The 25,628-nt window shown below is 45.6% G+C and overlaps 1 protein-coding gene across 11 annotated transcripts in view; it reads left to right on the forward strand.

The window, feature by feature from the left end:
• zmiz1a (zinc finger, MIZ-type containing 1a) overlaps window positions 1-25,628 on the forward strand; it is a 438,054-nt gene that overhangs the window by 234,159 nt on the left and 178,267 nt on the right. The window lies entirely within an intron of this gene.

A 25,628-nucleotide genomic window follows, 5' to 3' on the forward strand; every position in this document is an offset into this window, starting at 1 on the left:
TCCACCTATTACTGGCTTCTTGTCCCAACAACCCCCCCTCTAAACCAGCTTATATTTCACCCCTTTCCTATTTTTACTTAGTTCTGTTGAAGGGTCATGAGGACTCGAAACGTCAACTGTGCTCTTCTCCGCCGATGCAGCCAGACCTGCTGAGTTTTCCCAGGTATTTCTGTTTCTGTTTTTGTTTTGGATTTCCAGCATCCGCAGTTTTTTTTTGTTTGCTTTTAACCCAATGTCTCGCGTTGGGTCAGGGGTGGCACAAGATTGCGTTGCTCGCTCACTGCGAACACATGTCGATAAATTGCAGGTGGGCTCCCCGCAGTATCGGGAGATTGTCGGTCTGCTCAGCCCCGTCTGTAATGGACTGAAAAATCAAGCCTGCGCTCAGTCTCCCTGCTGTGCACTCCCAGCAGCTTGAATTCCCTACCGACGCTCTGAGCCCCCGCGCTGCAATGTCAACACGACGAAACCATGTTTAAAGGCATCCTGCCCCAAAATTACAGGATTGCCAGTGAGGAAATTGTGTTTGCGGAAAGATGCAACACGTTGCGGGCACGGTGCTGACAGAACCGACCGATTAGTGAACTGTGACGATGATGGACGGGTGGAGTCCCAGGGCGCGTTTAATGTCCCGATCTCGTAAGTGGGGTTGCCATGAAAACCCATTTCCATATAGACCCCTTGTTCTCGAGGCTATCCAAATGGTGGTTCGTGGGGGGGTGGGAAATAGGATCGCACGGTAGGAAATCTGTCCACCCGCCATTTGCGGTATTTTTGCACTGATCTGGATGCCCTTGTCAGCGGCCAGATCCCTCATGGAGCAGGTCTCTGCTTTGGGATGTTACAGCTGTCAGGGTGGCAGTGCTTGAGGCTTTAAGTGAAGGGGCAGCGCAGGGCCAGGGGTGGGGGGAGGGTAAAATAGCAGGCGAGGAGGAAAGCATGTGCATTTTTATAGTGCCTTTCACGTCCTCAGGACATCACAAAATGCTTTCAGTCAACGGATTTTACTTTTATTTTGGCGGGAGAGGGGTAAAAATATTCAAACACAGAAATGAGGCAAGTGAACATTGTCCAGGGGCCCTGGTAAAATCGGAAACCTGTCCGAAACTTGCTATGATGCTGAAAATCGTCATAAAACTGCTGCAGTGTGTGGTCATTCTGCGGGTCAGATCTCTTTGTGTTTTAATGGACTGGCAAAGAGGGGGGGGTGGTTATAGAATCAGAGAATGGCTATAGCGTAGGAAGAGACCTTTCAACCCATCATGTCCGTGCTGTTCGCAGCACCAACAACTCACCTCGTCCCACTGGCCCCGGCTTCCCCTGCAGCTCTGCAAAATTCTTTTTCAGGTAATTATCCCAATTCCTTTTGGAAAGCCAGGATTGAAGCTGCCTCCGCCACACTCTCGTGCAGCGCTGTCCAGAACCTAACCACGAGCTGCGCTTTTTTTTTTTGAAAAAAAAGTAGTTTTTTTTTCCTCCCGTCGCCTTTGCTTTTTTTCTGCCAATTTCCTAAAATGGGTGCCCTCTGGCAGCGGGATCATTATCTGCTCTGTCCAGACCCCTCGTTATTTTGAACGTTGGGGGGGTGGGGGTGGGAGAGTGCACCCAAATGTTCCTCGTGCCAAGACCCGAATCATTCACAATCGAGCTCTGGTGATTGCGATCAATATCGTGTTTGTTGATGTTGTCAACAGGGTTAAGCTTGAGCGGTTTCTCGTAATCGGGATCCTTGATCATATTATTTCCTCTGTAATCAACCCCTCCTATCTCCCTCTCTCTTTAAAGTCATGCGTACTGTGCAATCTGTAAGGGTGTTTTATTTCATTTTGTTTCAATCTGTATTTTTTATTTTGTACAAACATCGTGGGCCAGGCCCCCTTTTCATACCTGGTCTGATCGGGCCACCGAGATGCAATCTGACCGCTTGCAAAGGCAGTCAGTAGCTAGAGAGTGAGAAGTGACATCCCACATCATAAATTGACTGTTTAATTAACTAAAATTTTATAAAATCTGTAAATTAACTACATTTAATTATACATTCATGTTTCTGTGTTATTGCTTCCAGACAGAGCTGTTCATCATTCCGCCATTAACTGGGCCAATGCTTTGTTCCTTTACTACCCACCATTTCCACTCCCTTTGCCTTTTGATCCATGTTATCCTTGGTATTTAATCTCTCCCACCCTTTACCTTATCGCAGACCATCCCTTTTTTTAAAATTCCTCTCCTCCCCCTTTCAACGGAATAAAACCCGTCATGTTTCTACCTCCCTTCAGTTCTGTAGAGGAGGCATATTTGTCTCGGAATGTTAGCTCTGTTTCTCCCTCCGTAGATGCTCCCGGATCTGCTGATTATTTCCAGCACTTTCTGTTTCCCTTATAAATTGACTCCCTGCTCCACTTCTCCTTTTAAAAAAAAAATAATCCCGACTCTCAGAGCATCCATGGCAGATCGGGTGATGAAGCTTCTGAGAGGGTGAGGGGGTCAACCAAGTTGAAGGGTGCAGAAGGTTAATGAGCAGGATGTCTTTTGTGAGTTTGGCTAGAGCCACGGGGGGTACCACAGGAAAGGCAGAAACTTGGTTGTTGTGGGAGAGACGAACATCGAATTGGGAGGCAACAGCTTTGGAGAGGGAAGAGAGATTGGAGGTGGAGCGGGAGTTTGCAAAGACTGAACGCGGAGAGGGGCTTTTAGGGGAAGTGGCGATGGTGGTTTTGAAAAGGGGAGGAGTTCAGGACCCCGGGGGGAGGTAGAACGATTTACAACATCAGGTAGCATGGGGGCCAGGAAGGGAAATCAGCTGGTCACCCCTTTAGTGTGAACGAAATCAAGGGAGCAGGAGGTGACAGGATGGGCTTGAAGAAAAATGGAAGAAGAGGCTCATGATTTCAGGGCCAAGGCAAAGGGGGAACCTGGGAGGAGGTTTGGCTTTGTGAACAAGGGGAAGGAGGTGGGGTAGCAGATCTGGTGATCGATGGAAGAACAATTTTGCAGCAGACGTGGGTGAGAAGGGGAGCAACATTGGGTGTCATTCTAGAGGAGCTGAGAATTTTGCTGGGGTCAATAATTGAGGTGGGAAGGGGGTTATCCGAGCAGATTACCTGTAGAGTGAGCAGCCAGGATTGCCACAATGAACTATCATCTGAGGGCAAACTAAACACGTGACGATAATGTTGGGCCCTGTTGTGATGCCACTTAACCCACATCGGTAGAATAACGAGAAAAAGTTCAGTATCTGTCATAAGACTTGAGGTGCCAGAGGTTCCCAGCTCTGACTGAGCTACTGCTCTGCTCGTGCTGGAGTTTGATGGGAAGGTGGGGAGGAAATAGGAGAGAGAAGAATGATATTGTTGTTTATTAAGGTTGCAAACAAATGCCTGGTTATTGGGTTGGGGCACAAACTGGGTGCAGCGAACACTGGCAGCATTTCCAGCTGCAGGCACCAGTTGCAGCGCTGGAGGCAGCTCGCCAATGGCGGGTGGTGCAGCCAGATGAGGGTGTAGGGTGCTAGCTGAGTGCGGGAGGTGGGCTATCCAGAGGGGCAATCCATGACTGGTACCCACGTAAGGAACAGGAGCAGGAGTCACCCATTCTGCCTCTCGCATCTGCTCTGCCATTCAATAAGATCCATGACTGATCTGATTGTGGCCTTAACTCCACTTTCCTGCCACCCACAACACAGACCTCACCACCCCCCCCTTCCCCACCCCCCAACAAATTTTGACTCCCTTGTAGATCAAAAATCTGTCTTAACTCAGCCTTGAATATGTTCAATGACCTGCCCTCCACTGCTCTCTAGGGAAGTGAATTCCAAGGACTAATGAGACTCCGAGAGAAGAAATTACTCCTCACCTGCCTCTTAAATGGGCGACCTCTTATTTTGAAACTGTGCCCCCCTTAGTTCTAGACTCACCCATGAGGGGAATCTAGAATGAAGTAATCCTACACTACAGCCACCCTGACATTCAGAGCAAACCAGTGTCTGTTGGATCCTGAAAAAGGGCGGCGAGGCTTATATTAGCGGAATCAAGAACCTAACGCTATTTGGGGGCAGCAGATTGGCTGCCTAAATTGGACGTCTTTGCACCACATCTCCACTTGCAAAATGAGGCCCGGTTTCACCCCCGAAGTTTCAGGTTTTACAATTAAAAACCCGTGCCCACACTTTCAGCCCCCGGAGGCCTGGGCTGGTTCAGTCGGCTGCACAACTGGCTACGGTCTGATGTAAAACGTTCGACAATCTCCCTTAACCAGTGACCCAGGAGGCCTGTGAAGAAAGGGACCTCGGCGCTTTCAGGCATAGAGAGTGCATTCACACACCCTCCTGTGGAGGGTAAAAAGCAGCAGAATTTGCACAGGAAGCAGAGACCTTCAAGACCCTCCCCACCACCAGCTCACCACAACATGGCTCAGTGAAACCCCCTCTGGGCATAAATCAAACGTCTCCAATCGAATGTCCCACCATGGCAACTGGTGGAATTTAAATTCAATTAATAAACCTGGAATTAAAAGTTAGCCTCAGTATTGGTGACCATGAAACCATTGCCGTTTGTTATAAAAACCCACCTAGTTCACTAATGTCCTTTTAGGGAAGGAAATCTGCCATCCTTACCTGGTCTGGCCACGTAGATGTGACTCCAGACCCACAGCCATGTGGTTGACTCTTAACTGCCCTCTGGAAAGGCCTAGCAAGCCGCTCAGTTCAAGGGCAATTAGGGATGGGCAACAAATGCTGGCCTTGCCAGCGATGCCCACATCCCATGAAAGAATAAATAAACCCCCCGGTAACCCTGATGAAACTGGAGGAAAGCTCAGGCAGAAAACCCCCCTCCAAACTAAACTCATCGTCTTCGACCCGACACCTCAAGGGCCAAGCTACAGCCCCCCCAGGAGCACCTGGACGTCGGACTGGACACGGTCGACGTGGCCACACCTGATGTACGACTGGCGCCTCGAAAGCTCACCTGGCCGCGGCTGCAGAAACCCCGGCCAAACCACGGGGCACAGGGGTGGCATCTTGACCCCCGAGGCGGGTCTGAGGGCGACACCTTGGAGTTAGGCTTGCTCTCTCCAGTCGGACGTTGGACTGGCTCGGGAACCCGGCATTAAAACCGCGACGTAGGAACAGAAGACGCTGGAAAGACTCAGCAGGTCTGGCAGCATCTGCGGAGAGAGAGAAACGAGAGTTAATGTTTCGAGTCCGTGTGACCCTTCTTCACAGCTCTCCACAGGCGCCCTCCAGGTGTTTTCCCAGCATTTTCTGTTTTTATTTCAGATTTCCAGCATCCGCAGTGCTTTGTTTCACCTTAACGATTTAAAACGGTGACCACAGCTTTTGGTCCTAAAGCCGTATGAAGGAAGAAGGGGAAAAGAGGAATTATCCAGGGCAAATCCAGCTTGACTGTTCTCGTGCATTGTCGACTGGCGACTGCAGAGAAAGAGAGAGACGAGGGAAGGGCGTGAGATTAGAATGTATGTCTCCCTCCCCAGCTTGTGCTGGTATTGTTCAGAAATACCATGTACATTGTGCTGCTTTATCAAACAACGCAATTAATATGTGTTTGGTGCTGTGCAGGAAATAATTACCTGTCAGAAAAAGAGGTTAAGAAGGAAACTGCCCATGACAGCTTTTCACAAAAGCCCTGAGGTCGTGAATTTTCTCGTCAGGCCACCCAGGTTTCTTTTTACATTTTTATGTTGAAGAAGAAAAATCCCCCAAGATGGCACAATTGCTTGTTCCCCCCGACCGACCCATTAGGGTTTCAAGATAAACGTGATGCCCGGAACAAATACCCACTTCGGCGCTGCCAATTTTTTGGGGGGTGATCCCTCTGCCGTTGAGTAGTTTGCTTCTGAGTCCCAACCACAGCCGCCCCATCGCCACCCACTGAGGGAGGCACAAACCAAAATTCTCAATGTCCTCAACATATCCTGTCCCCTCCACCCCCTCCCACCACCACCACCCCCCCCACCAATCTCAAGCCACGCTAAGTAGGCAGACGATACACAAAGGAAAGCCTCACCTTTATATACCTCCCACAGCCCCAGCAAAACTCTTACAGCCTCGAATATGCTCTCTACGCCAAAGAATACCCCAGGAAGTTTATCTGCTTGTTTGCCATCCATGTTTTGTGTACAATAAGAGAACAAAACAGAGAAACTTCTTCAGATATCTAGACTGCCTGGCGGACATATTAAATGTTGAGGAAATTAGCTTAGATGATTTAGGCTGTATACGTTGCATTTATTTTACAATAAATATACAGTGAAGTTTGGGTTCAAGAAGGTTTGGATTGTGCAAAGATCACAATACTATAAGCCTATCGGGGCACTCTCTTTGGAATAATAGGTGTTGGAGTCCAGGCGTGTTTTCTCTGCCTTCTGCTGAAGGCAATTCAGAGATCAAGGATAGCTCTCTGATGATGTCCCGTTCTCTTGTGGATTTGCCAGAAAATTATTGTTCCATTTGTCTGTAAACAATGTAAAATTTAGTCCCAACCTTCTCTAAAATGGACCTCATCCAAAATTCTGCTGTCCTGGCTCTCCCAGCCCTCATCGCCCCTCCCACTGTCTACATAGTGCTCGGATTCACCAACCACCACATTTAAAATGCTTATCCCCCGTGTTCAAATCCCCCCGTGGCCTTACTCCTCCTGACCTCAGTAACCTTGTCCAGCCCTGTAATCCTTCAGAAACTTTGGGTTCCTCCAACTGTGGATTTTGTGCATCCTCCATTCCTTACGCACCACCATTGGCCGTTATGCCAGAAACGACAAAGGCCCTGAAGTTCTGGAATTCCCTCCCTGAACCTCGTTGCCTCAACACCCCTTCTTCAAGATGTTCCTTAAAACTTACCTCTTTGACCAAGCTTTTGGTCACCTCTCCGAAAGCAAATATATTCTTTGGTGCGGTGTTGATTTTTGTCTCGTGCTCCTGTGAAGTGCCTTAAATGCAAATTGTTTCTCCCCCATTCTGATTTTCTCCCCTGTATCTCCTGTGATTGCGCCGGAGCACGGGCTAAGTGCTGCCGTGCATCATTTCAGACCTGCTTTCACACTATACAAGTGTAACAATGGGCAGTCACATTCTCCTTCAATTAAGTGGAAACAAGATGATGGTTTCTGGAACCGATGATATTGGGTGTATATGTGCGTAGATCATTGAAGGTGGCAGGACAGGTGGAGAGAGCAGTTAATAAAGCATAAAGTATCCTGGGCTTTATTAATAGGGGCATAGAGTACAAGAGCGGGGAGATTATGCTAAATTTATACAAGACAATCGGTAGACCTCAGCTGGAATATTGTGTACAGTTCTGCGCACCAAACTATAGGAAGGATGTGAACACATTGGAGAGAATTCAGAAGAGATTTACCAGAATGGTTACAGGGATGAGAAACGTCAGTCACGAAGATAGATTGGAGAAGTTGGGACTCTTAGAGAGAAGAAGGCCGAGAGGGGATTTGATAGAGACCTTCAAAATCATGAGGGGGCTGGACACGGTAGATAGGGAGAAGCTGTTCCCATTCCTGAAAGGATCAAGAATGAGAGGGAACAGATTTAAAGTTATTTGCAAAAGAAGCAAATGTGACGTGAGAAAAAAACTTTTTCACACAATGAGTGGTTTGGGTCTGGAACGCACTGCCTGGAAGTGTGGTGGAGGCAGGTTCAATCGAGGCATTCGAGAGAGTATTAGATGATTATTTGAATAGAAACAACGTGCAAGGGTACAAGGAAAAGGCAGGGCAATGGCACTCGGTCATAATGCTCATTTGGAGAGCCGGTACAGACATGATGGGCTGAATGGCCTCCTGTGCCATTAAGATTCTGTGACCCCGTGAAGACCAATAGGTTAAGGCTTCTGCTTTCAGTGCTGTAAACACATGGAGCCGGGCCCTTGCGTTTGCACTATGGAGCTCCCCCCACAAACACAGCAGAGCCCACCATGGGCTCCTCGAATTCAGCATTAAAGCAGGACTTGCCCACTTGAGCATTATTCACATGAAAATAAATGGGGGAGTCTTGTCAGAGGCACTGCAATTAGTTTCAGTATTCCTGGGCTAGGGAAGGGACGCTGAAGACTACTTTTGCAGAGCCATAGAATAGTACAACAAAAAAGGCCATTGGCAGATTCAAAACATTTAACTCTCAAAAATAAAAGGACTAATGAATCCTGTTAGAGCGCCTTATGCTTATATAATCTTGCAGAATTATGAAGTATATGTGGAAGCCTCTGCCTGTTCTAGTTTCCTAGCTAAAGCCGGTTTCTTCCCTATTACCGCGTCAATTGAGATAATCACATGTAGTCACACAAGAGCCTCCCCACTTATATACACATCCTCATTCTCAGCCTTTCCTAACGAGTTATCCTGAAGTGGATTAAACTACCCATTACTAGATGTTGTTATTGGGTAGCTATTGAGTGTTCCTCGGATGGTGACATTTTGTCTTCTATCCATCCTGGGGGGTTTGCTATCTCGGCAGGCAAGACTCTTGCAGTCCATTTCTGTTGTGACAAGCTCCTGAACTAGTTGTCCCATTATGTTAAAGCCTTAGCACATTGTGCCTCAACCAATCCATCTGAATTGATGCCATTTCTCAGAAAGCTGTATCCCATTGTTGTATAGCAGCTCATACTAGACTCTTCGGCACTATTGGTTTGGACAGAAATATTGCTGGTGACACCAGCTGCTTAAATAATCCATCCGAAGCTACTCTCCTTTGCTCAACAATTTTTGACACCACCCCCCCCACACCAGGTGGAGGGCTGCAGGGGGAGATGGTGACATAGTGGTAATGTCACTGGATAGTAATCCAGAGGCCCAGGCTAATGCTCTAGGGGACATGGGTTCAAATCCCACTACGGATTTAAATTCAGGTCATAAAACCCGGAATTGAAAGCTCGCCTCAGTCATGGTGACCATCAAACCTCCATCAATTGTCGTAGAAACCCATCTGGTTTGACTAATGTCCTTCAGGGAGACAGGAAATTTGCCCTCCTTACCTGGTCTAGCCTTTATGTGACTCCTGATCCACTGGCCTCTGAAATGGCCTAGCAAACCACTCAGTTCAAGGGCAATTACGGATGGGCAACAAATGCTGGCCTTGCCAGCGATGCCCACACCCCATAAAAGAATACATTTTAACAAAGGTACCTTTTGTAACCTGCACCCAGCTTAGTCCCACATTGCTTTAGATATAATTATATAAAACCTGCAGCATAGACCAGTTGTTGATGGTCCACACAGGTTTCCTCCCACCTGCTTCATCTCACCCATTTCTCTTTCATTTGCTTATCTAGCTGTCTTCATTGAACATTGTTTTTCTTTAAAATCCCAGTCACCCCTCAGGAAAATTTCTGTGACCTGGTAGATGACGGCTAATCATAATAGCACCACAGTCTGTAGAGGGGCTGGATTCCTATTGGAAAGACAAATGATGAGCAAATTACCACCAGCAGAGAGAGAATTATTCAGTGACCAGTGGACAAATGGTTTTATTTTCAGCACTGAGGGGGGATCAAGTCAGGATCTGATTGGCTCTGATATTATGTCCTTGGCTTTTCAGTCACAGGGTTGCAAACTCTGGTTTTGTTCAAAACACTTGAGTCTTTCACTTGATAATCCTGTACTGGGGGCATGCAAGTAGCAACAGTGGCTGTTTGAACCCTGAAGAAAGCTAGGCCCGACAGTGGTTTGTCTTCTGCCTTCTGCCCAGTCCGAAGCCATGAAATGAACTGGATGAGGGTTCCCACTCTGAGAGCAAGGACTGAGGTGATGTGACCATGCTGTCAGGGCTAATTTAGGATGATGAGGCCAGTATATAAGATCATACTCAGGGCCTTGGTTTATGATGACTGAATAAGACAGATTTGTTCCTTTTTTTTTAATTATATGGGATTCCGGGATTTTTACTGGCATTTTGGGATCACTTTATAAGGTTATATTGTATAACGTTTTATAATTAAGGTCGCTGATTTAGGAAGACTAGGTAAATTGAGATTATGGGATTTTTCTGTGATTTTTACTGGTGCTCAGAGAATCGTAGGCCATAATTCCATCTATTATTCCGTAAAACCAGCATTGCAGTATCCTTCATTATGCTTGGAAAGGTATCAAAACTGTTGCTAATGCTGCAAAGAGAATATGATTAGAATTTTTTGTCTTTTGATTTAGAGGACGAAGCCTTGAGTGAGAGAGGTTATGATAATGTCCCGTGAAGGCTGTGCGGTTGTTTATTTGACATTCCTATCACCTTATGCTAGATTTTCTGATTGGTTACAACAACGACTTGCATTCATATAGCACTTTTAATCTCGCAGAATGTCCCGAGCCCCTTCACAGGAACGTTGTCAAATAAAAGTTTACACCAAGCCGCATAAGGGGAGATTAGAATAGGTCAGCGAAAGCTAGGTCACAGAGGTAGAGTTTAAGGAGCACCTTAAAGAAGGAGAGAGAGAGAGGTAGAGAATTGGAGAGGTTGTAGGGAGTGAATTCCAGATCTTAGGGGCTCGGCAACTGAAGATACAGCCACCAGCGTTGGAGTGAATAAAATTGGGTACGTGCAAGAGACCAGAATTGGGGAGTGCAGAGATCTTGGAAAGTTGTAGAGTTGGAGGAAATTAAAGACGGGGAGAGGGAGAGAGAGGAGGCCATGGAGGGATTTGAAATTTCAGGGCAATATGCGTAGGGGTGATGGAAGAATGGGGCTTAGTGCCACCAGCTAAGTGGGAGAAATGCAGCTATGCCAGATCTTCTTCCTATTTATCCAGTTTTCTGAGCAAGTTTTCACTGGCACATTGAACAACTGCCAATTTGAAGTTTGTTTTTATCCAAATTAGACCCGATGATGTCATTTCAATGTTCACAAGCTTTCCCACTAAGTACTACAACAACTTTTGGCGATATAGTGCCTTTAACTGACTAAAAATATCTCAAGGCAGGAGCATTATCAGACAGAATCGGTCTCGACCACCTACACACCCCTTGGTTTCTGGGGCTTCTAAGGTCAACACTAATGGAGTCTGGTGGATTTCTAAACTTTCTCTCGCTTTTCTTGAGTTTCAATTTTGTTGATAAGGAGCATTTAGGACAAGATTTAGTGTCACTACCATTTTGGCTTTTTTGGTCTTGTCTACGCTTTTGGTACACTGGCCAAATATTGTCCTAAGGGCTGAGTACCCTACAGTGGCAAGTTGATCCATTCTCCTCACCACCTCATTTTGAACTTTCATACCTTGGTTTTATTTCATTGAGACGATAATTAATTCTGTAGACATCGGGTTAAAATTGGTAATAATGAGGAGTGTAGGTGGCAGGATTCGAACCTGCATTCTAATCCATTGCCTTAACCACACAGCCACAACTACAGGTCCTGAAAGTAGTGCCAAGCTGCATCCCTGCATGGCCTTGAACCACCGACTTTGTACTTAACAGCCGAGTGTGCTAACCAATTGCACCACAGTGACTGATACCCCCTCAAAAGGCCGTGATTACTCAGAGATCCAATATTGCATCAGCTACACCAGCTCACTCTTCTACAGACTGCAGCAGCAAATGTTTGACAATAAAGACCTTTGCAAGTCAACAAAAGTCCCAGTGTACAGAGTAGTTGTTGTCACCACACTCTTGTAACACAGTGAGACCTGGACTGTGTATCAGCCGACACATAAGAGCGCTGGAGAAATTCCATCAGCAGTACCTCTGCGGCATCCTCTGGATGCAGTGGGATTGTCGAACAAATGCTAGTGTCCTTCTTGATGCCAGTTCCATAAGTATTCAGGCAAAATTTCTGCAAAATCAACTTCGATGGACTGGACACTGTGTCTGAATGGCCGGAAGTGTCACCCCACCAGGTCCTGACCTCTTGACTCTCAAATGGCCAACCTTCCGGGGAGGACAAAGAAAACACTTCAAAGACCCTCTGAAGCTCTCCCAGGAGTGCAGCAGTATTGACATTAGGGAGGAGCTTGCCGCCAATCATTCAGAACTTGCCCATCAAGCTGCACCACACTTTAGATCACAACATCTTAATGATGAGGCAGAGTAACGGCAGAGAAGGAAAGAGAAGAAAGCAAATCCTGCACCCTGGATCCCACTACCTTGTGGGACATCCTGACTCATGTGTCCAAACGCAGGCGGGTGGAGAATGGGCCTGTTCAGTCACATGAAGACCCCATGGCAAAAACTCGCAACCCTGAGTGGACGTCATCCTCAAATCGAGGGACAGCCGATGATGATGGGCTTGGCGCAGTGGCTTCCCCTCACTTAGTCCATATCAGCTTGTGTACTCTGAGCTTCAGTTTCTAAATTCCCTCCTCATTTTGTAGTGCGTTACAGGTGGTGCATTTCTTCAGCAAGATGGATCATTTGGCTCAAGTAGAAACTTGGCAGTAGAGCCCTCAGCATCTGAAATGGGAACGTTGGATTAACATTTTGGCTGATTCAGAAGTGAAAGCTGAGGCATGAACAAACCCATATTGAGGCCTAAATAAAACATAGGGATTTGACAGCAACTTTTACCCTGTGTATTTTCACCTGTTTTTCTCTTCCTTCGGATGAAATGTTAAACTGAGACCTCTCGTTTGGGTATAAAAAAAATCCCATGGCACAATTTTGAAATGGAGCAGGGGATTATCCCTGATGTCCTGCCCAATATTTATCCCTCAAGCAACATCAGAAAAACAGATTATCAGGTCATCATCACATTGCTTTTGTGGGAGCTTGCTGTGTGTAAATATACTCCCTCATTTCCTACATTCAACCAGTGACTACACTTCAAAAGCACTTCATTGGCTGTGAAGCGATTTGGGATGTCCTGAAGTTATGAAAGGTGGTATCATAAATCAAGTCTTTTTTTTCCTTTTCTCTTCTCCTCACCCTTCATTTGGGCATTTGACTCAGCCATTTGCTTATTTTTTTTAATCATTCACGGGATGTGAGTGTCGCTGGCTGGGCCAGCATTTATTGCCCATCCCGAGTTGCCCCTTGAGAAGGTGGTGGTGAGCTGCCTTCTTGAACCGCTGCAGTCCCTGTGGTGTAGGTACACCCACAGTGCTGTATAGGGAAGGAATTTTCCAAATTCCGCTCCTGGAGAAGGATCAGCACCTGAAATATCAGCCAATCTTCTCTTTCCAGGGGTCGTCAAGCCTACTAACATAGAAACTAGGAGCAGGAGTAGGCCATTCGGCCCTTCGAGCCTGCTCCGCCATTCATTATGATCATACTGTGTATTTCCAACTGTTTCTGTCTTTGTTTCAGGTTTTCAAATGATTGTAGTTTTTCATTTTAACTGTTCTAAACCTGGAGATTAACAACCTCCTCGCCATTCTCCATTATGGAATTGGCGGGCGCACCCACAGCTCAAACATCAGTCTTACTTCCTGCAGAGCCTGGCCAAGGTAGTTTGTGGCATTGAATCGGAGGAGGCCCGAAAGCAAGAATATTTCTTCTGCTTCCCCTTGCGTGTAAATGGTCTCTGCCCAGAGTGTTCCCCAATACAGAGTCCGCTGATTCATACAAGAACCTGCTTTTTACCAAATTTGTTTAGAAGATCTTGCCTCCTCGATATCCCCCTACTTTAATTGTTTCCGTCTCTTGCTAATTTTCTTCTCTACTGAAAGCATCGACTCGTTGCTGGGTTTAGTTCCACGTGGATTGGGTACCTTTCTGTACCTTGCCTAAGCTGCCAGTATTCACCTGTGAAACTTGGCTTTGGAGTGTACTCGAAACGTCCACCTTTCTCTTCTCCGCCGATGCTGCCAGACCTGCTGAGTTTTTCCAGGTAATTCTGTTTTTGTATTGGATCACAATGACTGCTGAGTCCAGTCACGTCCCCATCTGGTATCCAAAGCGTTATCCCAAACGCTATTTGCAGATTCTTCCCAACGCTGGGGCTACAGTTTAGCCACATAAGACCCTCCAGTTGAAATTGGCAGACCCTAGCCCCCAGTGCACACAATATACAAGCAGCCATCACCTGATTAACTTTATGTTGAGGGATGTGACTTATGCTGCACTGTTTGAGCAGGTCGTAACTCCATTGTGTTATCTTATCTAGAACTGTGTAGATCTTAAACAATTACTGAATGAGTTGTCATTGTTCGCAATGTATTAAAAGGTTCCATCATGGGAAGTATTATCATCTTTCAAAGTGGGGGCGATGGAGGGTCAGATAAAGTTATCCTTGCCAGGAAAATTACATTTAAACTACAAAGGATTTCACTGGCTGATTCCCATACCTTCCAATTATCACAATTTATCTTTTATGTGTGAAGGTCATTGTTAAGTGCATTGAACAATTAGTTTAGCAGTTCCTCACCCTGGGGGATGGGGGGTGGTGGGGAAATGCTTTTATTGCCTTTATCGCTAGAGTTTTGACGATTTATGGCTATGTATGACAACGTATTACCCAAAGAGCATTTATGGAACCAATGCGTATGGCAGATTAACATAGTGTATGTGTACAATGATTTCTCATTCCATCAATCCACCACTTCAGAGTTACAGGATGTCTGTTTCTACAATCATTATGTGTCCTTATTGGAATCAATGGTAGAATAATGGAAGAATTTCACATTGCAGGAATCTCATCACTGGTCTTGTCCTTGTCATTTTTTCCCCCTTTAGACTCTTGAGTTTTTAATCTAAAAAAAAGACTCTCATTTCTATAGCACCTTTCACAACCCCTGGTCATCCCAACACGTTTTATAGCCAGTGAAGTACTTTCAAAGTGTCATCATCACTGTTGTAACATATGTCTAGTTGTTAACTGTCCCAACCTGACACGAGGTTCAATATATCAAGCCCAAATGAGAATTGAAATGGTACTGGATCTGATATGGGGCTGGTTGAGTTTCATTCATGGGGGCAATATGAAGGGGCTTGAGTGGGACCACCGTATCACCTGAAATCCCATTATTGTTACCTTAATCATGAGGTCTTAATTCTACTGCAGTTACTGGTATGGTCCAGGGTGCCGAAAAGTTAACCTTTGCTGGTTCACAGCCAGGGTATCTTCTGCCGTAAAGTAGAAATAACAGCAAAGATTTATAACAATGCAATAATTGTTGAGGAAATATTTTTGTCTCTAATAATTTCAATTTGAGCTTCCTTCGCTTCACAAAACATTAGTAGATATTCCCGATCGCACAGGAAGCAACCCAGCATTCAGAAATACTGTGGGAGGGCAAGTGCTTAACTGCTGACTCTCAACTTGCCCCAATTAATTAAGTCTGGTCTTTTCAACCCACAAACACTTAATACATGATCTTGTTTCAGTGTTCAGCGCTGTAATAATTTTCCAAATCATGCAGGCATCTGAAAAAGGGACTGTCGGATGTTAATAGATTCCAAGCAGGTCGGTGAAGTTGAAACCAAGACACACAGAGCTTTCCTTTGCTGAGAGAGTTTGTTGACTTTGTTCAATCTCTCAGCTCTCCTTGCACCCTGAGTGCCCCAGCTATCCCCTATTTATATGTGCTCAAAGCATTTAATTAAACAATGTTCATCACCTCTGTATCCTTAACAATATAATTAGCGTACCATTAACAACATATAGGAGACCAGCAGGCATTTGGGAGAGAATCGATTAAAAAGGACAAAGAACCTACATTTATATAGTGCCCTTCACATCCTCAGCATGCCCCAAGTGCTTTACAGCCAAAGAATTTATTTTTCAAAAGCGTAGTTCCTGTTGTTAAGTAGACAGCAGAAAAATAAGACTGAGACATGATCTAATTCCAAATTCTGAGAGGGTTTCATAGGGTAGATGTGGAGAAGGTGTTTCTAGTGGTGGACAAATCCAAAATGAGGGGTCATAAATAGAAGATAATATCCAATAAATGCAATAAGAAATTCAAGGGAAACCTCTTTGCCCCAGAGAGTGGTTAGAATGCAGAACTTGCTATCACGTTGAATTGTTGAGGCAAGTGGCATAGATCTGGGATGGACAATTATTTGGCTGGAGGGGCCACTATATTTAACATGATTCAATGAACTGTTGAGGGCTGCGTGTATAAAATTAATTGTTGCCTTTTCTTCTGCAACATGGTTCCCATTTCAGCAACATTTGATTAAATTCAAATGAATTGTGTTAAAATTTGCTGTGGCATTTAAAGTATGAAGAACTCTTCTTAGATTAGTTAGATGACTTTGATTAGATTAGTAATCTGAACTACCTATCTAAATGATCTTGCTACACAACTAACTTGAAAGTGCTGCGTTTAAATTTAAGAGCATTTTCATAATGCTTTTAAGAAACCAGGTATTTACTTACAAATATTAGATATACAGATTCTCCCCCAAAATTGTTTTTGTGTTAAAGGCTGAGGTGAAATAATTATTGATCAGTAAATCATTGGAATCAGAACAGCATAAATGTTTGTCAGATCAATGCCAATATTTGATAGGCACAGTTACTGGTAAATTTTATAACCTGCCTATACAATGCCCACTGGCACTTTAAACCACTTCGGTTTAATCTGTTTCAGTGCTCAATGCCGTGTCAACAGAAATTGGAGATAATCGGAGGTTTATTTACATTTTAAATCTGTGTGTTGCTCTCAGTCCTCCTCCATCAATTCTGAAAGCCAGGGTAAATTGTCACTTAGAAAGGCAAGGATTAATCAGGATAGTCAGCATTGTTTTGTTCAGGGAGAGTTATGTCTTACTAACTTAAGTGAATTTTTTTGTGGAAGTAACAAGAAGGATTGATGAGGGTAGTGCAGTGAATGCGGTCTACATGGATCTTAGTAAGGCGTTTGACAAGGGCCCACATGACAGACTGCTCAGAAAAGTAAAAGCCCATGGGATACAAGGGAATGTGGCGAGTTGGATCCAAAATTGGCTCAGTGACAGGAAACAAAGGGTAATGGTCGACGGGTGTTTTTGCGAAAGTGGTGTTCCACAGCGCTCAGTGTTTGGTCCCTTGGTGTTTGTGGTCTATATTAATGACTTAGACTTAAATGTGCGAGGCATGATTGGGAAATTTGCAGATGACACAAAATATCGGCTGTGCGAAGAGGATAGCTGTGGACTCCAGAATGGTTTGGTTGAGTGGGTGGAAAAGTGGCCAATGAATTCAATCTAGAAGTGAGGTAATGCATTTTGGGAGGGCAAACAAAGCAAGGGAATACACAATAAGCGGAAAGATATTGAGAGGGGTCAAGGGATGACAGACCTTGGAGTGCATGTCCACAGGCCCCTGAAGGTGGCAGGACAGGTAGATAAGGTGGTAAAGAAGGCATATGGAATGCTTTCCTTTATTAGGCAAGGTATAGAATACAAAAACAGGGATGTAATGCTGAACTGTATAAAATGCCGGTTAGGTCACTGTTGGATTTTTGTGCACAGTTCTGGTCACCACATTACAGGAAGGACGTAATTACTTTAGAGAGAGCACAGAGGAGATTTGTTGCCAGATCTTGAAAATTGCAGCCAGGAGGAAAAATTGGGTAGGCTAGGGTTGTTTTCATTAGAACAGAGGATGCTGATGGGTGATTTGATGAGGTGTACAAAATTGATGGGCCTAGATAAAGTAGACAGGAAAGACTTGTTCCCCTCTAGCAGAGAGGTCAATTACTAGGGGCACAGGTTTAAGGTGATTGGTAGAAGGATTAGAGGGGATATTAGGAAAAGCTTTTTCACACACAGGGTGGTGGGTATCTGGAATTCGCTGCCTGGATTGGTGGTTGAGGCAGAAACCCTGGATCTACACCCGAAGTGCTGTAACCTGCAAGGCCACAGACCAGGTGCTGGAAGATGGGATTCGAATGGGCAGCTAGTTTTTTTTAGCTGGCACAGACATGATGGGCTGAATGGCCTCATCCTGTGCTGTAGTTTTTCTATGGTTTCATGTGTGCTCCCCTCCTCACCCATGGCAGCTGCACCCTGTCCTGCCTTCACAAAAAAACCACCTCCAACCACCGCTCATTGACTACTTCCTATGGCCACTCATTTAAGCTTGCTCTACTCTATATGGATAAAAGTAGTTGACCTGAGTACCTGGGTCTGTATTCTCTAGAGTTTCAAAGAATGAGAGGTGACCTCATTGAAACCTACAAAATACTTGAAGGATTAGATAGGATAGTTGCGGGTAAGATGTTTCCCCTGGTTGGGGAGTCTAGAACCAGGCCATACAATTTCAAAATAAGGGGAAGCCACTTAGGACCGAGATGAGGAGAAATTTTGTTACTCAGGGGGTTGTGAATCTTGGGAATTCTCGACCCCCAAAGGGCCATGGAAGTTCAGTCATTGAGTATGCTTAAGGTAGAGATTGATAGATTTCTGATTACCAATGTCTTAAAGAGTCATGGAGATAGTTTGGTAAAAGGCATTGAAGTGTTCGATCAGCCACGATCGTATTGAATGGCGGAGTGGGCTCAACTAGCTGAATGGCCTTCACCTGTTCCTATGTTCCTTCTCTTTCAAAATCTCTGGTTCCTGCTCCTCGATATTGTATAAACCTCTGGATGAACTGGAAAGACTCTATGGATGTACAGAAGTGCACGAACTTCATGCTAAGAATCATTGTGTGGGCCTAACCGATTCAATTCGCGGGCCAGATGGTACCCCGGGCTGTATTTTGCTCACCCCCCAGAATAGATACACTTCAGGGGGAGCTAGATAAGTACACAAGGGAGAAAAGGATCGAGGGATATACCGACCGGGCGAGATGAAGTAGAGTGGAGGAGGTTCAGGTGGAGCCTAAACAGGAGGAGATATTAGTTGGGCTGACTAGCCTATGTCTCTATTGTACGTTCTATGTAAACCTGGCAGTCAGTTTATGCACAGTAAGGTTTCATGAACAGTCAATGATTCACATGACAGGTTAATCTGTTTTTTAGTGGTGTTGGTGAATAAATGTTGTCCAAGACATCATGAGAGCTCCCCAATTGTCTTTGGACAGGTGCCACCATGCGTACAAATTAACAGGTGGATGTGACGTCAGTTTAACAATTAATCCACAACATGGCACCTTCAACAATGTAGCAGTGCCTCAGCACGAGCGTTCAAAGGCAGCCGAGATTATCAGCACAGGTCCCCTGGAAAGGAGCTTAAACCCCCTCCCCACCCCAACCTTCTGACCCGCAGGGAAAACAAGCGGCCAATTGATCAGCTCAGTTTCAGTAGGATGGTCACACAGAATTAACGCACAGAAACGTGCCATTTTGGCTCAACTGGCACATGCCAGTGTTTGTGATCTGCACACGTCTCCCCCCTGCTCAAACTCATCAAACCTCACCACCACACATCCCCCCATCAGCACATCAGTGTGGTATCTAGTCACAGGAAACAGCTTGGTGTTGGAGTAAGTTGCTAATTGAACCCATTATTAACGTGCAATGATATTCTGGGTTGCGTGCAGTGACTAGTAGAACTGATTCTGTTTATATGAAGAGTTGTTCAATTCAGAAGCTGACCCCCCCCTCCCCAGTGAAACATGATGACAGCAGCGACCACACTTCATTAGCTGTAAAGTGCTTTGAAACGCCCCGAGGTCGTGAAAGGCGCTATATAAATGCAAGTTTTGCTCGCTCGCTCTTCAACCATTAATACTTTGTTTAAAGTGAAGATCCTCCATTTGAAGACGGTGAAAAGGTTTCCACGTCATGGGTGCAGCCAGTCAGTGAAACACTGCTCAATGGCACTAGCTTGTGGATGACACTGAGCACTGGCACCTCCATTGGTCCAAGTCAGTGCATCTTCTTTCATTCGATCGTGGGATGTGAACCTTGCTGGCAAAACCAGCACTTTATTGCCCGTCCCTAATTGCCCTTGAGGGAGAGCACTTAGAGAAACTAATGCTGTCGGATGAAAGTACAATAGCTGGCTGGTGTGTCTGGGTTTGAGGATGATATATGTCCTGCATACATCATGCGCATTACATAATCCTAAATGACCACATTCATGGTACTTCAAAAGCACTTCATTGGCTGTAAAAATGCTCTGGAACATCCTGAAGTCGTAAAGGTGCTATATAAATGCAGGCCTGTAATTTTTTCTCTTTTTATGATCCCTTCCTTTCAACATATCCATTACTCGATAAGTGAAAAATTCCAAAGGGTTCTGAACATGTTGTAAATCTGAAGAACAGTTCTGTTAGATTATGCAGTCAGTCACCCAACCTCCTTTATCGTTAAATCAATCTTTGAAAGTAAGAGATGTTATCGTTTTAATCTGCTGAGAAAAGAAATATAATTAAAAGAATGTGGCCCATGTCAGTACAGTTTAATGAAAACAGATGGCAGTTGGACTAGTCCCATGGAGTTGTTGAACATGTTTTTTTTTTCCCCACAAGACAGAAGGTAAGTCTGGCCCCTTGTCCATCTCTGATTTTCATCACTGCACCATTACCAGAGCCTCGCGCTTTGGAATTCCCTCTCTAAACATCGCTACCTCTCCAACTCTTTCCTTCCTCCTTTTGAGTTACTCCCATCAATAAGTTTTGTCCAAGCCCCTGGCCAACTGTCCAAATGCAGCTCAGTGTCAACCTTCATCTGATAATGCTGTTGCGAAGCACCTTGGGATGTTTTTTGCTACGTTGCTACCGAAATGCAAGTTGTTGTTCGGACTGGATTTATAAAAGATTAGGAAGTATTTGTACTCGCACAGCAGCTTTCGTGACTTTAGAAAGCCCCAAAGTGCTTTACAGCCAATGAAGTCCTTAAAGGTGTTGTGATGTAGGAGGTACGGCAGGCAACTTGGACACAGCAAGCTTCTGCAATGACCAGATAGCCTGTTTTAGTGATATTGATTGGGGATAAATAGTGGCCCAGGACACTGTGGATAACACCCCTGCACTCCTTTAAAATTTTGCCTTTTGGGTCCAGTAGAGAGAGCCGACGAGACCTCGGTTTAATGTCTCATCCAAAAGAGGCACCTCCAACAGTGTTGAACCCCCTCGGCGCTGCACTGGGGGTGTCAACCTCCATCCTGTGCTCCAGCCTCTGGATTTAAACCCACGACCCTCTTGACTCTGCCAAGGCTGACACTTAACGTGGCGCTGCTACTGCCGATTCCCCACCCACAAATCTCTCGCCAAGTCGGTTACAAATTGAGAAGAAACCTGGTAAATGCAGCCATTGAAAAGATGCTGTTTTTCTATTCTTTCCCCCCCGCCCCACCCCACCCCCCCACCATCGCCTCTTCCCAGTATTAGCGAATCCAGCGATCGCGACCGGCTGTGAAAGAAGGGAGCAAGCAGTTTCAGAGCCCCACCAAGCCTCAATGCCAGCACGGCTAACAAAGGCCTCGGAGTATGAGGAGGGCAGATTTTTTTTATTACCCAATGCTGCAGTCAATGTAAAAAGGAATAAAAACAGGCTGGAGGAGGTAGTGGCGGTGGGGGGGATGCTGTGAATCCTTTCCCAGCAGTGTCAGGATTCCAAAGTCACAGGAGAAAGTTCCTAATCACTCTGGCTTTGTTGGAGCTTGAGGGTAAATATGGACATGCGATGGGCACTGCAGTGACAACACTTCCTTCGTTTCTGCTGCAGTTTTCAAATCCCCTGTAGTATAAATTATAGTGAGATTGTGCAAACAGTGCACTTTTCCCCCCACTTATTCAAAAGTTTTCCCTTTAAAACTTCACTCCACTAAACTTTTCACATCTCCAACATGCTGAGGACTTGCTTACACCGAGGGTAGCAATTTTCTTCACTCTCTTCCTGCCCAGACAGGTCTTTTTGGTCATTGGCTTGCTGCCCGAGTTGACTCGAGTCTTGTTTACTATAATGCGAGCTAGCAAACTGCAGACGTAGAGGATCTTCCAGTTTTTTTTGGTGAGATATGAAATGATTCTTTCAGGCTCAGATAGTACAAGGAGTGTCTAAGTGGAAGGAGCCTATTACACCCCCCCTGAGATCTGAGTGCGTTCTGCAAGTTGTAACATTACATCAAATTTTACAGCACAGGAACAGGCAATTCAGACTAACTGGTGTGTGCAAGTGTTTACGCTCCACATGAGCCTCCTCCACCTTTTTTCATCTCACGCTATCAACATCCTTCCTCACGCTCCCCGTTAAATGCTAAACCTATTTGGGAAAAGTAACGCTAATGTCAAGACAATGGATTCACGTTTTTAATTATTGAAAATATTCTACAGCAGTTCAAGTTCCAGTCTTCCCCTGCTGGTCTTTTGGAACATTTAAGGTCTTCCCCATCCTGTCCACTGGGAGTTTATTTTGTTTGCTATCTTCACACACACACTTTTCCCTGCTGTTCCCCGGAGGGGAGTGTTGGAAGGGATGAGCAAGCTGATTGTCTGAGCGGTGTCATGAATGCCCCTTCTCGCCCTGGATTGGGACTTGAACCCAGAGCTTCAGGCTCAGAGGTAGGGGCGCTACCCACTGCACCGCTAGACCTCCTCCTGCCACCTCCGTAATGATGCTCTCTCACTTTACCCTGAGATGGGTTTCATAGGCGGGCTGGGGGTCCCACTTTTATTCAGAGTCCCAAAAATAACAAAATGTGTGCAAGACCGGCAGTGCTACCATGGCTGTTTACCTTGACGGGCAGATCAGTGTAATCTGGCCTGGGATTTGTTTCCAGTTGGCCAGAGGGAGACCGGTGCATGTACATTCTGGTAGCATTAAAGGGGAGCTAAGCCCCAACAATGGTACTCCTAATTTGGCTTTATGAAGCATACAGGATTAGAGTGAATTAAACTTCCTCCTTGTCCTCAGAGAAGTGCCCAGCCAATCCTCCATTACTGGGACTGAGATTGGGAACTCATGAATCTCCTGTCATTTCCCCCACTTGCTGTTAAAACATGTACAACACCATTAAGCTGTCGATGCCCAGATCATATTGTTTGAGATGCAGGAACCGAGTTTGCGTATTCTAGTGTGTGCCAATTTTGATCATCTTCATATCACACTGGAAGGAATAAGGATCACTCTCTCTGTCTCTGCATATGTCGCTTTGCATTGGGGCAGGCAGTGGGGACAAAGAGATACTGCCCAGATTGCACTAACTGCCCAATGGTGCCGGCAGGAAGCCTGAAGCGTATTCACAGTCCAGCTTCATTCTAATTTAATCAGTTGACTGCCCGTGCACTGGGCAAGCACCAAGTGCACACCAACTCCTCATCCACCACTACCACCTCCTCGGAGTGAGTGAGTGTTCAGAGGATGGGGGTGGGAAGGCAGGAGGCATTGTCAGCCGGTTGGAAGCTTTTTTTTTTATGGGTTTAGTGAAGGACACCGATTGCAACCTAAAGCTTGGTGGGTGACTTCATTTGGAATATTGTAAGGAGGCTCCCATCCATCTCGTCTGAGAGCATTGACTGAATATTTCGAGCCCCACTTAAAAATCCAATTGGGCAATAAGTGAGTGGTAGACATTTTAAATTTTCAGCTGCACAACACCCTGTTATTGGGGTGGATGGCAAGAGGACATTGCTCTCCACATCGTCCCCGACCCCCCACCCCAAAATTCATATATTCAAACTGGTGCTCAGGGGACTCCCTCATTCCTGTCTGTTCATCAGATTTCCATATTGATCAGAATTCGTTGATGAATTTCCTTTGCTGTGTGCCAGTCAGGAAAAGACATGAATGGGCCCTGCTTTAGGTTGACCACTTCAGGAACTCGGGCACAAATTGTAGTGTATTGAAAATTGCATTGTGCATTTTGTCCACTCGAGGCTACCATGCACAGATGTACCAGCAGAGGGAGTCTGCTAGAAAAAAATAATGAAGGGTTCACGCTTAATAGATGGCGCAATTCTAATTTTAAATGTCTCTGACTGAAATATATAGCTGTTTCAGTCCCAAGAACTTCACACCAATGTCTGGAGGCATTTTCTGCGTTGAAGGAGTGGTGTTGAGGGAAGGCACATACTCCAACCATCCGTATAAAGGATCTGATTTTTGGAGACCTGGAATCACAATAGACTCATGTTTTTAGGCATCTCCAACTTCAGTTGGGTCACCACTGCCGACAAAATGCAAGGAGTCGGATTCGCAATCGTTTAGCCAAGAAAATGGGGCCTCCAGCAGGATTTATACAGGTGGCAGGAGGATAAATAGTGACAACTGGAGATTACTGGTCTTTGAATGAACCATCTCTTGGGCAACATATAGCCTGTTAACTGACTGAACAGCATAAAGCCAACACAGCCCATTTAGTTAAGGCGTCAGCCGTAGCTCAGTTGGTAGCACTCTTTCTTCTGAATCAGAAGGTTGTGGGTTCAAATCCCACTCCAGAGACTTGAGCACGCAATCTAGGCTGGCACTCCCAGTGCAGTACTGAGGGAGTGTTGCATTGTCAGATGTGCCGTCTCCTGGATAAGTTGTCAAACTGAAGCTCTGTCTGCCTGGAACATGTAGTACTGTCTTCCTTTTTGTAGGTGACTGTTTTTCAGCTGCCCAGGAGTCCTGCCAGTGTGTACCAGGCTTGGTGGGGGGTGGGTTGGAGTGGGGGGGCGGGTTGGGGGTGAGGGAACCTGGTTGTACGTAGGCTGCTGACTGCCCAGGAATGTGTGGGGGGGGAATATCCTCCACGCAGGGAATGCTATCTTCCAAACTTCAGTCTGATGGGTTTCTGGCATCATACGAATATATGAATTAGGGGCAGGAGTAGGCCACTCGGCCCCTCGAGCCTGCTGCACCATTCAATAAGATCATGGCTGATCTGATTGTAAACTCAACCCCACGTTCCTGCCTATCCCCAATAACCTTTCACCTCCTTGTTAATCGAGAATCTATCTACCTCGGCTGTAAAAAATATTCAAAGACTCTGCTTCCGCCACCTTTTGTGGAAGAGAATTCCAAAGACACTCTACCCTCTGAGAGAAACAATTTCTCCTCACCTCTGTCTTAAATGAGCGACCCCTTATTTTTAAACAGTGACCCCCTAGATTCTCCCACAAGAGGAAACACCCTCTCCACATCCACCCTGTCAAGACCCCCTCAGGATCTTTAAAAGTTTCAGTTAAGTCACCTCTTACTCTTCTAAATTCCAATGGATCATCCTCAGCTTGCAGCCAGAGCAGCTGTTAACCCATTTATACAAGAAACGCTTGAATTAATACGTCTTTAACAGAGCAGTGAAGCCCACGTAAGATGCTTTGTGTGTGAATGTGTCTCTGAAATGGGGGACTTTCTAGCCCAGTTGCACACAGAGAAGTGGAGATATTATCACTGGCCACGCCTAAACTGGACATGATTTTGTGAGAGTGTCGCTGAAGGCAGTTTCCGGTGGTCTGTGGACAGCAGATCGTGTGATTATTTTCCGGGATTAAGCTCTTGGTATGAATGAAAGTGCTGGTTTTAAATAGTCACTCCAGATCAATCTAATCCGTTTCACTAAAGAACATCCCTGAGGGTTTAAGACGAAAGAATCCATTTTGGATTAAGGCCTCTTTAAAAAAAAAAAGATTTGATTTGTTTTAGGGCACTTTTCATTGGCCACTTTTACTGTTCTTTTGAAGGGTAAATGTAGGAAGCAGAGCAACCAATTTGCTCACAGCATAGTCCCACGCACAGCACTGAGCCTTAATGACCCAATAATCGGCTTTCAGTGAGGTCGGTTGAAAGGTAAATATTGGCCAGGACACCGGGAAGAACTCCCTTGTTGCTCTTGAAATTGTGCCATGGCCCTCTGACGTCTACCTGGGAAGGGCAGATG

This window comes from Cetorhinus maximus, chromosome 27 (assembly GCF_964194155.1).
Source record: "Cetorhinus maximus chromosome 27, sCetMax3.hap1.1, whole genome shotgun sequence".
Taxonomy (NCBI): Eukaryota; Metazoa; Chordata; class Chondrichthyes; order Lamniformes; family Cetorhinidae; genus Cetorhinus; species Cetorhinus maximus.